The following is a 16,319-nucleotide window of genomic DNA, read 5'->3' on the forward strand; positions in this document are numbered from 1 at the left end:
CGCCCAATTGAGCAGATTGCTTTTAAAACAGTTTATGCTGCTCTAAAACCAAGTAAATGGAATGTTTGTAGAGAAGAAATGCTGATTGCAAACTTTATTATAAATTAAATGCTTATGTTATTCACCTAAGGATCCTGGGACATAGGTGCAATTGGGGTGAAAATCCCATCAGTTGGTCTCAGGGCAAACACCACTACTGCAAATCTGACAGGACACTAGGGGCCTTGACGAGGACCTTTGGCATAAGGTCTCCAGTGACAAGACAGACACTTAGGCTGTGGGCATAGAAGGATTCCTTTCTGGTTGCATTTAAGCCTAGGGAGCATGACTGTGGCTCTTTGTAGAGGTGCCCATGAATGCTTTGCACAGTCCTAAGAACTAATGCAAAGCTGGTGGGATTTTCCATTTGGGGGCAAATTTCATCAATAACCTTCTGTACATCTTTCACTCATTCCCCACTTATTTACTGAGGTTATTTAGTGAGACCTGACCCCCTCTTGGCTGTTGGGTTGCTAGTTAGAAGATTATCTGGGGAAAAATGAGGCCATAGCATGTGTAAGCCACTTAAGAAATGGTCATATGAGGAGTTTCTGCTGTGGCTCAGTGAGTTAAGAACTTGATATAGTGTCCATAAGAATGTGAGTTTGATCCCTGGCCTCACTCAGTGGGTTAAGGATCAGGTGTTACTGCAAGTTACAGTATAGGCTGCAGATGCGGCTCGGATCTGGCATTGTTGTGGCTGTGGTATAGACCGGCAGTTGTAGCTCCGATTCCACCCCTGGATGGGGAACTTCCATATGGTGCTGGTGCAGCCATAAAGAAGAAGAAAGAAAAGAAAGGAAGAGAAAAGAAAAGAAAAGGTCAGATGAATGCACAGCGTCTAGTGAGGGATTTGTTCTGGCAGAGGAGGCAGACACTATGCACACTGCAACATTCTTTGAGGTCATGACTTAATAAGAGTCTAGGTTTTCATGGTCTACCTAGAAATTCCATTGGTGAAACTACCGTCACACACTTAAAAAAAAAAAAAATCACCTTTCAAAACAGGAGCCAGAGAGCTTTCATGGTTCCCTACAACATATTTGTAAGCAGGTCAGGATATTTGGAAAAGACATAGCACATGCTCTCCAAATTAGAAAATAAGTTTGTATTTATGGGAAGACATTTAGTTTCTGAGGATCAGCATGTCTCAATCACCTCGATTTCTATTACATGTACAAACGACCTCCATATAAAGTGCTAATGCAATTTTAAATTCAGCCTACTATAAATTATGCCCCAGGCTAAAACCCAACTTTTATAGGGTTCATTTAATTAAATACAGGGGCAGTGATTTCATTTTATAAAATATCACACCTATGTTTTCAAACTAATTAAAACTTAGATTCCACTGGAAGCAATAGACGATAATAAACTACGTAACAAAAAGTAAAAGGTTTCACGCTCTGATTTAGGTTGGATTAAAAAAAATCTTTTTTCATTCAGGAAACTCCTGCCGTCTTAATTTATTTCACATTTACAGTCTGCTCTGGGGCTCGATAAAGGGAAGGCCAACTTGTTTAACATGGAGGTATTATGACAGTGAAGAAGGAATATGACTGTTAATGAACAAATGCTGTTCAGATTAATACGTTTCTGTGGAAAGTACTCAGTTTAAAGATTTGTCTGAATAAAGAGACTACACTCATATAGACCCCAATTCTTATGTAGTAAAACCTTAAATCTGGACAGGTGCATCCGATTTGCCATAGGGGAAGCAGTAGGGTTTGTACATGGTAATTTCTTTTCTTTTCTTCTTTCCTTCTTTCTTTCTTTCCTTTCTTTGTTTCCTTCTTTCTCCTTCCTTTCCTTTCTTTATTTCTTTCCTTCTTTCTTTCCCTCTCTTTCTCTCTCTCCCTCCCTCGCTTTGCTTTGCTTTTTAGGGCCACACCTGCGGCATATAGAAGTTCCCAGGCTAGGGATCAAATTGGAGCTGCGGGTACTGGTCTACATGACAGCCACAGCAACACTAGATCCAAGCCATGTCTGTGACTTACACCACAGTTCACGGCAATGCCAGATCCTTTAACCCATTGAGCGAGGCCAGGGATTGAACCCATATCCTCACGGGCACTAGTCAGGTTCTTAACCTGCTAAGCCACAACGGGAATTCCCTGTCCATGGTACTTTCTAAATGTGTCCTGATGTTATTCCCCCAGGTTTGATAATTCTTCAAAAGGAAGACCCCTTCTTATTACATTCTGAATGCCCTACACAGAACAATTTATAGCCTGTTCAATTTTCCTATAGGAGTCTTCCTTCTGTCAAACTTAAGCTTATAATGTTTTAAAAGCCTTTATACTCTTTTCCCTAAATATAGAATATACCTGGCTACTGGCCTCAGAGGGATAAAAGAGATGACATGTCTTAAAGAAAGAGGCTAAAAATCATATATGTAATTAAAAAATATCATTCCTGGAGCTCCCTCGTGGCTCCGTGGGCTAAGGATCCAACGTTGTCACTGCTGTAGTGCAGGTGTGAACCCTGGCGTGAGAACTTCTACATGTCATGTGTGCAGCTGAAAAAAATACTAGTCCTAAAATATTATAAGATGCTTTCTTCTCAGGTAAAAATCCTACTTTCATCCATAAAATCTTTTTTTTGTCTTTTTTTTTTTTTTGAGCTGTACCTGTGGCATAAGGAGCTTCCCAGGCTAGGGGTCTAATCACAGCTACAGCTTCTGGCCTACACCACAGCTACATCAATGCCAGATCCGAGCCATGTCTGTGACCTACACTGCAGCTCACAGCAACACCGGATACTTAACACACTGAGCAAGGCCAGGGATCAAACGTGCGTCCTCATGGATGCTAGTCAGATTCGTTTCCGCTGAGCCATGATGGGAAGTCTCATCCATAAAATCTTGCTTGTCTCCTGTTGGAAGCCTTTGAGATCATCTCCCCAAAATCCCACTATAAGTGACAGTTTACAGATTTCCATTAAATCATAGTATAACCAAACCATTTTACATCTTTAAATCAACAGGTGTATTTTAACCTCATCTTTAAGGTGGTAACTTAAAGAAGCAGTTCAACAGGTGACAGGAAAGCCTAGTGGTGAGTACCTGGAAACAAGTCATGTTTCTATGGCTGCATCTCCCTACTTTCTAGGTCTCAAGTTCTTTGAAACTTGAGTGTCTTCCCTAGGTATCTATTTAAGTTTTCTGGAGAAGGGATTGGTTTCAGGCTATAAGTCAGTTAAATATGGTCCCTTATAGTCCATGGTTCATCACTCTTCACCCCTGGAAGACAATCTTGCAAATGTCTCCAACCATCCTTGCCTCTCTCTTATTCCTTCTTATTGGTCTGCAAAGTTCTGGTCAATCCTTCTGGTCCAAGCACCTGTCTCCCCATTTTTCCACGTAGTTTAGTGATGCTGGATGATCTTCAGAAAACGAGATGTCACTGAGTCAGATGGGTTCATCTCATCCTTCGCAGCTTTCTGTGATGTGCAATTACATAGTTACTTGGTTTTCTGTGGGTTGTCTATATTTTCTCACAGGGCCCTAAGCTCCAGGAGGGCAAGAACCATGTGTTTTGTTCCCTACAGGACACCCAGAGCTTAGTCCAGCACCTGGCATGTGGCAGTCTCACAAATATTTATCACCTGAGTGACCTATTCACACATCCATAGACTGTCACTGTCCTTCCTACTCTTAAAAACATTTTCTGCTCTGTGATCTTCTATGCGTATCTGAGATGAACACAAACCTGTTCATGAGTCCATCTGTACTAATTTTTATAATTTTCAGATTCCAAACAAAAATAAAACCTAAGTGTGCTGGATTTTGTTACATACATACACATTCAAGGAGGAGCATTTTCCATCTTAAATGTGTACTGTTCCATTTCTGGATATGATCAAATTGGAATCAAGGAAAGTGTCCTCTGATTTTTGAAGACTGAAATACATGAAGCCCAGAGAGGTCCTGCAGTGTCTATGCAGGAATGAGGCAGCCTTACCTAAGCCCTCCTGCTATCTCTGAGTTCTGAACTGGCAGGTGACAGGCTAGGGCCATTTAAAGTTAAACAACAACAACAACAATAACAAAGGAGTTCCCATAATGACTCAGTGGTAATGAACCTGACTAGGACCCATGAGGACACAGGTTTGATCCCTGGCCTTGCTTGGTGGGTTAAGGATCTGGCATTGCTGTGACCTGTGGCATAGATCACAGACACACCTTGGATCCTGTGTTGCTGTGGCTGTGGCCTAGGCCGGCAGCTGCAGCTCCAACTGGACCTCTAGCCTTGGAACTTCCATACACTATGGGTGTGGCCCTAAGCAAACAAATGAACAACAACCAAAAAATGAAAGCAAAACAACCAATCCCCAGTGTAGAGGAGAGAGACAAGAAATAAAAATTTATAGACCTCAATGGAAATCAGAAAAATCAGAAAAGAGGATCAACAACAGGGTCCTACTGTATAGCACAGAGAACTATATTCAATGTCTTATGATAAACCATCATGGAAGAGAATATTTTTAAAAAGGATATATATATATATAAAATACCGAATCACTTTGCACTGTAGCAGAAATTAACACAACACTGTACATCAAGTATACATCTATGAAAAACAAAGAAAATGCAAATTTGCTCTTTCTCTTTCTTGGACAATTCTCTCCCCTCCCTAACCCCTGCCTTCCAGGGTCACAGTCTGTAGTTGCATGGAGTTGGCTATGAGCAACATGCCCAGGCCGGGAGGGTGGGGTGAAAGACAGCCACTAGCGAGAGATAAGGCCAGGCCCCAGACGAGGAACAGACTCACATTGGAAGAGCAAAAGTCCTCACCGAAGGAGACCATTCACTGACGTGCCTTGGTGGGGATGGGAGAGCTTGGCCACACTGAACCAGGACAGCTCAGCCAGCTGACCTTTCCCAGGAGCTCACCTTGGTAATGGTACCATGTTTCATGAGAAGAGAGGAGAAAACACCAGTTGTAGATCTTCACTAATCTAGCTCTTCCTATTTCACTGCAGAGAGGCTCAAGACAGAGGGAAATCTATTTTTCTCTCAATTCTTCTCTAAGTTGTCTCCTCAGATTTCAGCATGTTATGTTCTGTGGACATTCATGTTCTGAGGCATTTTGTGAAGCTGTCGCAAGGGAACACCATTTGAAATAGTTCCATTAGGGCAAAAATAGTCTTTTGTTAAAAGAGGAAACTTTTGAGCAGTAATGACATAAGTAGCGTCAGACTTTTCTTTTTTGGAAGCTTTTGAATGTTAAAGAGGAGTCGGGCCAAGAAAGGCTAATTCTGAAAGATGCTTACTGGCCTTAATGGCCTGCACTTTATTTGCTTCTCTTAACAAGATTATGACATTTCCTAACTCTCTCTAAACAATACAAAGGTCAGGTAACAAACCAATGAATTTCGGAAAGAAAATCAAAGCTAAAGTTGATTCACTTTAAATAGAATTTCCTGTCTTCAGAGATTTGTGTAACCTCAACAGTAGTTTGGAATCATTTTTGTTCTTTGTTTGTTTTTGGTTTCCTATCCAAAGAAATAAAATTATGATGTGTACCACTTACATGAAAACTAATTTTGGCTCCTGCACCACCAACTAGTTCATCTAGTGATTTACACACCCATTAGTGAAACTTCCGTTAAAATGACTGTGATAGAGATCCTTGAAGAAAACGCTATAAAGATTAAATGTAGTCTTAGTGGGTAAAAAACATCAGTTAAAAAATATCAGCTGGGAGTTCCCATGTGGCTCAGTGGTAATGAACCTGACTAGTATCTATAAGGACATGGGTTTGATCCCTGGCCTTGCTCTGTGGGTTAAAGGATCTGGCATTGCCGCGAGCTGTGGTGTAGGCTGCAGATGTGGCTCGGATCCTGTGTTGCTGTGGCTGTGGTGTAGGCCGGCAGCTGCAGCTCTGATTTAACCCCTAGCCTGGGAACTTGCATATGCCATGGGTGTGACCCTAAAAAAAAAAGAAAAAAAAAAGAAAAAAAAAAAGAAAAAAAAAACCAAACAAGCAAACATCAGCTGAAAAGGCCCTTGTGTCAGTATGAAAATAAAACTACCACTGAATATTGAGAGAATGGCTAGTTTTTCTTTCGTCTTCACATAAGTAGTAATTATCAGTTGACTTGTTCATAGTCACCTTCTAAAATAAATTTTGCTATATTTTCTCCAATACCTCCAATTTCCTAAAAAGAAGTTTTAAAAATTCCACACCAGGAGAAAACTAGAAAGATGGCTGGAATTTGAAAGACCAAGGCTACTTGATGGTAGAAAGCCTTTTACTTCTTTGAACGAATAATGTCTAACACTTCTGAATAGTTTCCGTGCACTGTACACGAGGCTCAGGCACTGAACATTCGATACCTCATTCCTGTGAGATCAGCACACAAATAATACACACTGAGAATGACCATGTGCCTTTACTGAAACCCCAGTGCCTTAGTGAGAAAAACCAGAAATGGGAGCTGTCCCAGGAAGTTCACTGTCTGGTTAAGGAGGCTGATGCTAATAATCCTATAGCTGAGGAAAGGAGAGAGAAATTTGGCAGGGGTGGAGGGCAGGTGTTAGGAAAAGGGGGGTCTCTCCTGAGGAAGAAATGTTGAGGACAAATACACAGGATTTATGTGGGGAAGAAGAGAGGAGAGAGTATTTCTGATGGAGGTAGCAGCATGTACAAAGGCCCTGTGGCTGGGAGAAACCTGGTACATGAGGGTCAGGAAAGGTGGAACAGAGACGCTCATGTGATGATACTAGAGGTGTGGGCAGGTGCAGACCATGTTGACTCTCAGAGGCTATAGGTAGGGCTGTGGTTTTGAGGCAATTTAAGAGGAGGCGGGGTTGGCAGGATTCAAAGGCTATGTGTTCATGTTTACATCTTAGAAACATAATCATAGCAGCTGGCTGCTGTGAGAAGAATGGACTGGAAGAGGCTAGGAAGGAGGCAACTGGAATGGCCCAAGCAAAGCAAAGAGATGTTTAGGATATGGAGACCTCCCAATAACCCTATGAGTTATTTCCATTTTCACAGGATGCTGAGAGTTGACGTGTAAGTGACTGGCCTAAGGTTTGTGCAGCTATTAACAGTAGTGTGGGGGAGCTTGAACTTGGTCTCCTAACTCCAAATACAGCATCTTTGCTAAGGTAAAACACTGGCTGAGATGTGACTGTCAAGACAAAATAAACACAAATACCTAATTTCAAAACTTTGAAGAGAATAAGAGCCTAGGCCGTTCCTGGGCTTCCTGAGAGTTTGTGCGGTTCTGCTACTGGATCATTCCCTCAACACACACAGGTTCTCTGTCCCCACCAGGGTCTTAAGTCCTTGCTCCCGCCTGGGAGCTTTCCCCCCAAGTTCATGTGTATGCCAAGTGCACCATCACACCACTAGCTGTTCTGCCCTGACTTAACCTACTAGTTACTGCTGGAGACTTTGCTTCCTAAGACTCTGGAATCCCGTATCTCTACCCTTTTGCTGGAAAACCATAATGAAGTTAGATTCAAGGTGGAAGAATGATTTATTTTGCCAACTGATAAAAAAGATACTCAAAGACTGTATATACATGTATGAGTGAGTCATTTTGCTGTACAGGAGAAGTTGGCACAACATTGTAAATGTACTATAATTTAAAAAAAGCAAAAAAAAAGCACTACTCAATCTTGTATATTGACAATACTCTCTGCGAAATGGGACACATACACCCCACTCTCAAAGAGAAAAGCTCCTCCTACTTTCTCCTATACCTGTTTGTCCTTTACATAAACTGTCCCACATTGTTGGTGTTTTGGTAGGAAAAAAAAATCCAAACTGTGTCCACTGACAGATTTCCTAGATTTTTAGTTTTAAGCTTTACTGGATCATCATCAGTTCCAAGAGGTACTGGGATGGGTAATTGTGGGCATTTTCATTATGAAAAATTTCCCAATCTTCCCATGGGGAGAATTAAATAGGAAAAGAAAAACCACAAAACTGAAGGCTACAGTTAGCAGGACAGCCCTCCTGCTTATGTGTTCTCAGCGTAGGGAACACGGCTCCATATTTTAGTCTAATAGAATCTTTCTGGAGGGCGGTGCTATGTGACTGAGGGAGGGGTACCATTTCACTGCTTATCTAGTTGACATAATTAAGGCATAAAAACTAACCCTGTGTTTGTCCTCACCCTTGACAAAATCCTGTATTTTTTAGAAAAAATTTTTATGAAATTATTTTTATTTTTCCATTATAGCTATATTTTAATATTATTTTTTATTTCTTTTTTTTTTTTTTTTATGGCTGCACCCGTGGCATATAGAAATTCCCAGGTTACGGGTCAAATTGCAGTTAGATGCCAGCCTACACCACAGCTATGGCAACACTGGATCTGAACTACATCTGTGACCTACACCGCAGCCTGCAGCAATGCCAGATCCTTAACCCACTGAGTGAGGCCAGGGTTACAACCTGCGTCCTTACAGAGACTACACTGGGTCCTTAATGCACAGAGCCACAACGGGAACTCCAAAATTCTGTATTTTAGCTGCAAATTATTGCTCTATTTGTTTAGGAACTTCAGGTTAGAAGAGAATATATTTGCCTCTTTTCTGCTCCGCTGAGATATCCTTCCAAATTTGAATAAAATCCCCCTCCACAGCAAAAAAAAAAAAAAAACCCAACTTCATCCTACCAGCTCATGGTTCATCTGTAATGGGTACTGATGATCCATTTAGGGTGCTTACATGCAGTAATGAATCCAGATCATCTTTACCAGATTGCCAAAATATTCATAGTATACCCTCCCTGGAAACCAAAGTCCAAGAACAACGTCACATCAATAAACTGCACAAAGTCTAAGTAATTGCCACTGAAATATGCAGTTACCTAATGGCTGCTGTGAGAAATTAATGCAGCTACTAGAAATATTGGCTTGGAAAGAAAGATGAATGAAAACAAGTGGGAATAACTGACTCTGGAGATACCTGTGGTGGAAGAAACCGAAACTGGGAAGATTTAGAACCTTTATGAATCAAAAATAAACTTAGGTTGGTGCTTCTTTCTCAAAGATTTATCCACGTGATTTATAAATGGCACAAAAAGAATAATGGTGACATCCTAAGATATTTATCACCTCTAAAATAGGAAATAAAATGACTCTCCCTCTTGACTTCACAGGCACCGAAGGGCTTAATATATGACCGCATTATAATAATTGATCCTCGCTTTTTGGTGATTAAACTCTGGGAAATAAGAATGGCAGAATAATTGCATATTTTAGCTGCACAGAACACCTAGCCCACAGAAGGCCCATGTTAAGTTTGTTGCACTGAACAGAAATAAAAAATAAAATGAAAGCTATTTGTAGAAAACATGAACTGGGTTAAATACACTAAATCACATATTCATGAGTCTTAGGAGTTGATAAATGCTGAGAACCAAGATAAAGTGAGCAAAATATTATACTTTTGTCACAAGAAACCACGTGTCCTTGGTGGGCCTCAGTTTCCTCACCTGTAAATGGGGCAATTGTCTAGAGGATGATGGTGATGACCACAGTGGTGATTTTTAATGTGGAGCGAAGGCCATCCTGGATCTTTTCAGATTACTCAACACCTGCCCTATACCTTACAGCCCCTGCTCCCACAATTGTGTCACATCCTAGGAGCGAGACCTGTGCCCCCAAATCCTTTCACACCCTCTGGATACTCAGTTAAAACCTCCTGATTTCATTTTCTTGTTCTCTGGTTTGGTTACAAGGAAGCAGCCCACCAGGCTAATGACACCTGCCCCCGCCCCCTAATGTGGACTCTCAGGTCCAGCGGGGCACAGAGAGGAGATGGACCCCTGGCCTGCAGCCACCTGAAGAAACTATGGAGGACAAAACAACCTTGAGTATGTTCCAGCAAAGAGAGCAACAGAATACTCCAATGAGAGGGCGGCCAGGGCACCGTTCTGAAATCTCTCTTCTGCTCTTGGCTTGTTAGAGAGTTTCAATAATGAAGCTGAAGAGGTTTCTTTCTTTCTTTCTCTCTTTCTTTCTCTCTTTCTTTCTTTCTTTCTTTCTTTCTTTCTTTCTTTCTTTCTTTCTTTCTTTCTTTCTTTCTTTCTTTCTTTCTTTCTTTTCTTTCCTTTCCTTTTCTTTTCTTTTCTCTCTCTCTCTCTCTCTCTCTCTCTCTCTCTCTCTCTCTCTCTCTCCCTTCCTCCCTCCCTCCCTCCCTCCCTCCCTTCCTTTCTTTTTGTGTGTGTGAGAGGCAGGAGAAGAAAGCTCTTTTCTTTGCAGGGGCACAGGACGTTAGTCCCTAGGATAGAGAAGAAACCTGCAGCGTTTTCTAAGATGATTTATTAGACAGGAGTAGAACTTGCTAGAAACCTCCCAGGAGCAAATCATCTGGGAAGGAATTAATGAACCAAACAAAACACTTGATAATGCAATTAGAATATGAGGAAACGGAGGGGTTTTCCAGGGGGAGGGGGCGCACAAATCTGTGGACATGATTTTGATTATGTCAAATTTAAGGCTGGGAAAAGACTGCAACAGTATTTTTAAAGAGGAAAGTTATCAGAGGGGAGATGACCGAGGTTGATATTTATAGTTCAGATGCTTCAGGAGGGTTAGCGAGTGTGCCCAGCTAAGTGGAAATTCACTTGCAGCTATGTTTCAGCAAAATGGTGAGTGGGTCTGAGAAAAAGAAATTAGATCGCTGGCAGCAAAAATATGATTCCCATCACATGCCACGGCAAGAGGGCAGCTCTGGGAACGCGGCATTTCTCCTTAGCTGCTTTAGGCAACAATAGTTTTTCTCCCTGCTTTTGTTTGGGTCAGGGATTCTTCCTTCAAATCTTTTCTTAGTTGGGTTAGAAACCAGGAGTCTGAAGCTCTTGAAACTTCTCTTTGACCTCCTTTCATTGTGCCTCTCGGATGAGGTCACTGAAAAACATGTGTGGCAGTGGTAATACTCGCTGTGTGTGTCTGAAGGAAAATTTCTGGCTAGATACTTGTCCTAACTGCTGCGGCAGGCTTTGCATAAAACTCTATTTGGGTATAACACAGGCTTCTTTTTACTGATATGACTGTATAGTCTAAACACTTACTTTTAAAATTTTTATTTGTTATTGAGGTATAGTTAATTAACAATGTTGTGTTTCAAGTGTATCACAAAGTGATTTAGTTATAGATATATGTATATGTGTGTGTGTGTGTGTGTGTGTGTATATATATATATATATATATATAAACACTCTTTTTCATATTCTTTTCCATTATGGCTTATTACAGGATGTTAAATATAGTCCCCCGCCCCCCCCTTTGTCTTTTTCAGGCCACACCCATGGCATATGGAAGTTCCCAGGCTAGGGGTCGAATTGGAGATGCAGCTGTCAGTTTATGCCACAGCCACAGCAATGCCACATCTGAGCCACTTCTGTGACCTATACCACAGCTCCTGGCAACACCAAATCCTTAACCCACTGAGGGAGGCCAGGAACTGAATCCACATACTCATGGATACTAGTCGGGTTCTTAACCCACTGAGCCACAATGGGAACTCCTAGTTCCCTATTTTTAAAATCTGTAACTGGATAACTTATGTTCCATCATCCCCTTCTCTAGCTTTTTAGTTTGGCAGGGCTATGATTAACATTTTTAATGTCTTCCCAAAATATTTCTTCTTTTAAGTATATAGTCATCTCACCACCTACTACTTCTGAAAGTGTTTTTGTGGCTTTAGCTTAATGGCTGAATATGTGAATGAATATACAGCAAGGTCAGGACGGCACCCTGGACACAAAGCCCACCCCGGATACAAGAGTACATATACATGGGACATGTACACATGCAAGTATTATTTATGAAACACTTTTCCTTGAAATCCAGGACTCCTACCCCAGAGCGTTTGCCTGGTAACCCCTGACTGCTCCATGTTCACAGGTCAAGAAACCCAGCCTGGCCGAGATGAGGTCCTAACTCCCAGTAAAGGGGGAACCTAGTACTTGGCACTGGACGCCCATACTGTCTCCCTCCATCGCTGGGTGGTAAGAACCTGAGTTAGTTTTGCAACCACTACAACATCGTTAGTGGCTCTTCCTACTTGGAACACTGCAAGGTCTTAAAAAAATAACCTCTTGAACAAATGTCTGCTCCTGATCATTTGCTCCAAACATACAGCACAGTTCCACCTCTGCATATGATTTTGAGGAAACCTTGGCCTTACATACATCTCTTGAAAGCTCTGTTCTCCACCGTTTCTTTAACAGAAATGACTTGGCAAAAGTGGAACGCAAGAATGTCCACAGAAGTTAGCCTTTCTGCTTTTTTTTTTAGGGTCATACTGGTGGCACATGGAGGTTCCCAGGCTAGGGGTCGAATCGGAGCTACAACTGCCAGCCTACACCACAGCCACAGCAATGCCAGATCCAAGCTGCGTCTGTGACCTACACCAGAGCTCATGGAAATGCCGGATCCTTAACCCGTTGAGCAAGGCCAGGGATTGAACCTGCCTCCTCATGGATCCTAGTCAGGTTTGTTACCGCTAAGCCACGGTGGGAACTCCGGAAGTTGGCCCTTCTGGATCCATTCCCATTACTTCCTGCATTCTGATAGAGATCTACAACTCTTAATGTTCCTCTTCTTTGATCCAATTTTGGAAACCTGGCTGCCCCCACCTCCTCCAGAAATGCCAGCTTTCTCCCTTGGTCCCTACAGCCTTCAATAGACTTGTTTGACAATCTGTTACAGCAGCCAGTGCAATGCTGCACTGTAACTGTTCCAGGTATGCCCATGCCAACATTTCAGAGCTCCCTTGCACACTTCCAACACCCTAGAAGAAGGAAGAATCTGTATTCTTGTGCTTCGGAGGAGGAGTCTAAGGTTCACAGAGGCTCAGAGAACGTTCCACAGTACAAAGATAATCCTTGGCACAGATCTGAGTTTCTCCCTTTAATCCATTAACTCTGAGTGAACGGGGACCTCTTGTTTGTCTGCTCAGATAGGCCATGGATGCTGTGGGCACAGGGGCTCTTTTCAGTCTTTCTCTCAGCATGTACCCCAGAAAACACAGGGGGCACTCAATAAGAGCTGGTGTTAGGACCACCAGAGGTTGACTATCAATGGGATAACTTGCAGCTGGAATCCCTCTTCTGCTTTCATCAATTAATAAGATGAACTTGCACTTGAGGGAGTATCACACTTTTACATCATATAACCTCTAAGGTTGTAGATATACCTCCATTTTACAGAGGACAAGACCAAACACAGTTCCTGGGACAGGTCTTTCGATGATGCTTTTGTAACAGACTCACGTTCCTTCGCAGTTTCCCTTACGCTGTAATTATAAGCTCACTGGTGTAAGATTTATTTTGGACCTCCTTTCCCCCTTCTCCCCACCAATGTCAGCCCAATAGGACATGGACTCTGCACTGCAATGCCTGATACTTGGCACGACACCAGGGCCATGGAGGGACCTCTTAGTGTGTGTGGAGGCAACTGAGGGGACCTGCTCACTGTCAGGTCTGTGCTTGAGTCAGACAGTCCTGTGTTAGGAGAACGGATCCCGGGCAAGTTGGTCAGCTTCTCTCACTACCTTCAATTGTCTCATCTATAAAATGGAAATAACAACAGCACCTTGACTTTAAGGGGCTGTGTGAGAACTACATGTTTATAAACCATGTGCCCGACAAAGAACTCAGTAACTTCTTTTATCATTGCTATTACTGTTATTTATTCTATGCTAATGAGCATAACCCCCATATCGTTAGAATATATTAACCTTGGGCCTTCACTATGAATTCGAGGATAAGTCAGACAGGGCTGGAATTGCTTCCTCCTTCATCTGGACATTTTTAAACTGTGGCTGGAGATGGAATGGAGCTGGTTCTAAAACTTCGGGGCCAACTGAAAGAAAATGCACTCACTCTTCAGGTTGATTTCTCTGTGGCAGTGGTTACCTCCCTCCCTCCACTCTTAAGGGAACAAGTACTGGCTCCCATGTTCCAGTCCAGGGAAGAACTTGAACAGAAACTTCATTCAGAGATTAGATCGACATGCCCAACAACTCAAACTTTAATTCCTGCCAAGTTTCCAGATACCCAGCCCTATCCTATAAATGTTCGATGTAGGAGGTTGCTAGAGTGAGAACTAAAAAGGAGAAAATGCCAGACCCAGGCTAAGAGAGGCCCTCCTTGCTAAGGAGTTGTTCCAAACAGGAACGCACTACATGCAGGAAAGCACAGCACACGGTCGCTGGTATCCAGCCTGGAGAGGGTGAGCAATACTAGCTCTTCATGCCAGGTATCTCATAACTCGATAGAAAGAAACGGCAGCCCGGATGGAAAAGACCGTTGTGATTCTGAGGGGAAACATCCGCTGCTTTTCACCTCCTGATGCCAAATGAAACAGTGTTATGAACGATAGTAATTTCTCTCTAGGCTTTTCCAACTCCCCAAATAGTGAGCAGCTGCCTGATAAAAGGAAATTGGTTCCTATCCTTTAGAGTTTTCTTTTATTAAAATGCACGTCACTTTTAATGTTATGTGCCACCACTGCTGACACTCTGGTGGGGGAGCAGAATCATTAATTGTCACGTATGGCAAAACAGGAATGTGTCTGGTAATTCTATGGTAAACTGCTTAAAACACTGGCAGGAAACTGTTAGCTCCCCAGATGTCTAACAAATTAACTTGGTTTTCATTGGTTTAATGTTTGGAATAGCAAGTGTCTGCTTTACTTGGTTTAGGCGTTGTTTGTTCACAAAAAAAGACCACATTTTTGCTGAAGACTTCTTTACATAAAAACATGCAGAGATGCAAACTCTTAGGAAATGTGTTTATAAAGACGCCTCCTCTAACTGTTATCTTACAGATGTCTTCTGTTACAACAAATGTTATGGTTTGAGAGAACTCTTTTATGGATGAAGAATACTTTACGTTAAGGAAAAAATAAAGCAGTCTTCTACACTTTTTAAAGATCTTTATAGCTTTTCAACTCTCCCCCATTGTAATTTACTTTCCTTCAGAACTAGGGGGAGAAGGAGGCTTTAAAATAAGGTATTTCTTCTTGGGTTTTTTAATTACTATTTTTATTCTATGAAATACTGAATAAATTGGAATTCCCGTTGTGGCACAGCAGAAATGAATCTGAGTAGGAACCATGAGGTTGCAGGCTTGATCCCTGGCCTTGCTCAGTGGGTTAAGGATCTGGCATTGCCGTGAGCTATGGTGTAGGTTGCAGACACAGCTCAGATCTGGCATCGCTATAGGTCTGGTGTAGGCCGGCAGCTACAGCTCCAATTGGACCCCTAGCCTTGGAACCTCCATATGCCACAGGTGTGGCCCTAAAAAGACAAAAGACAAAGACAAAAAAAAAAGGAATTATTGAATAAATTAACAAATATCTATGATTATATGTGATTATAAATGATACTACAATGAATACATGTAAATATACCACCCACTTTGAGATAACTATCACTATGGCATCTTTTCAAGCTGAACATCCCATATCCATGAATGATCAGAGCACCACAAACAGCCAAGAAGAAGGCACCAAGATGCCTGCTCTACTAGGGACCAAGAATTACTGTGTAACTGTAGCAGGATACAATATACCCTCCAAGTGCAATCCTGATGGATGCAGGAGAAATACATGGACAAGAACAGAAAGGCCAGAAACAGTCTGGGCCGCACAGAGAAACTGGCATTGTCTATTGATGGGGAAGAGATGGGCTTTTGTCCAAGTGGAAAAGCCATATTAAAAAATGAAATTGGACTCCAACCTTACACCATATATGAAAAGGTAACTGTGAAAGGCAAAATTTGTATGAAATTTTTAAGAAAACGTAAGTGAGTAGCTCTATGACTTCAAGGTAGAGATCATGTTTTCCAAAGGGACTAAAAGAAAAGACAGATGTATTTGATGACATTCAATTAAGGGATCCGGGTCAGTGGAAGACATAATAAAGATAGGTTACAAACTGGGAGAAAATGTTTACAACTCATCACTGATGAGGGACTCATATCTGGACTATGTTTTTAAAAAGCACATAAACAAGAGAAAAAGATGAAAAATCCAACAGAGAACTGGGCAAAGCCTGCACAGGCAGTGCACACACACACAGAGACTCAAATATGATAAGTATATGCTGGGTATTACACAGAGACGCTATTTAGGGGGTAACTTGGCAACATGTATGAAGACCTCTAAAAATGTTGATCTTCTCAAATACAGATATATCCTAAGAGAATGATTTAGGATTGGCCTGATGATGCTTAACTGACAGGTAAAAGTTACACCAAGCCCTGTCACCTGAATGTCCCCAATCTATAAACTGTGGTCTGTCA

At 41.9% G+C, this 16,319-nt stretch overlaps 1 protein-coding gene and 1 long non-coding RNA gene across 4 annotated transcripts in view; both read right to left on the reverse strand.

Moving 5' to 3' along the window:
* Nucleotides 1-16,319, reverse strand: part of PDZRN3 (PDZ domain containing ring finger 3) — a 244,609-nt gene that overhangs the window by 23,102 nt on the left and 205,188 nt on the right. The window lies entirely within an intron of this gene.
* On the reverse strand, nt 1,850-10,155 carry LOC146397391 (uncharacterized). Its single transcript, XR_014823550.1, has 2 exons — nt 9,226-10,155; nt 1,850-5,835 (listed from the first exon to the last, which is right to left on the reverse strand). It is a non-coding gene; the product is annotated as an uncharacterized LOC146397391 (long non-coding RNA).

The sequence above is a fragment of the Sus scrofa genome, chromosome 13 (assembly GCF_054392235.1).
Source record: "Sus scrofa isolate SSC_HxYL_T2T_F1_AM1 chromosome 13, Sscrofa_HxYL_maternal_Yorkshire_Landrace_v2.0, whole genome shotgun sequence".
Taxonomy (NCBI): domain Eukaryota; kingdom Metazoa; phylum Chordata; class Mammalia; order Artiodactyla; family Suidae; genus Sus; species Sus scrofa.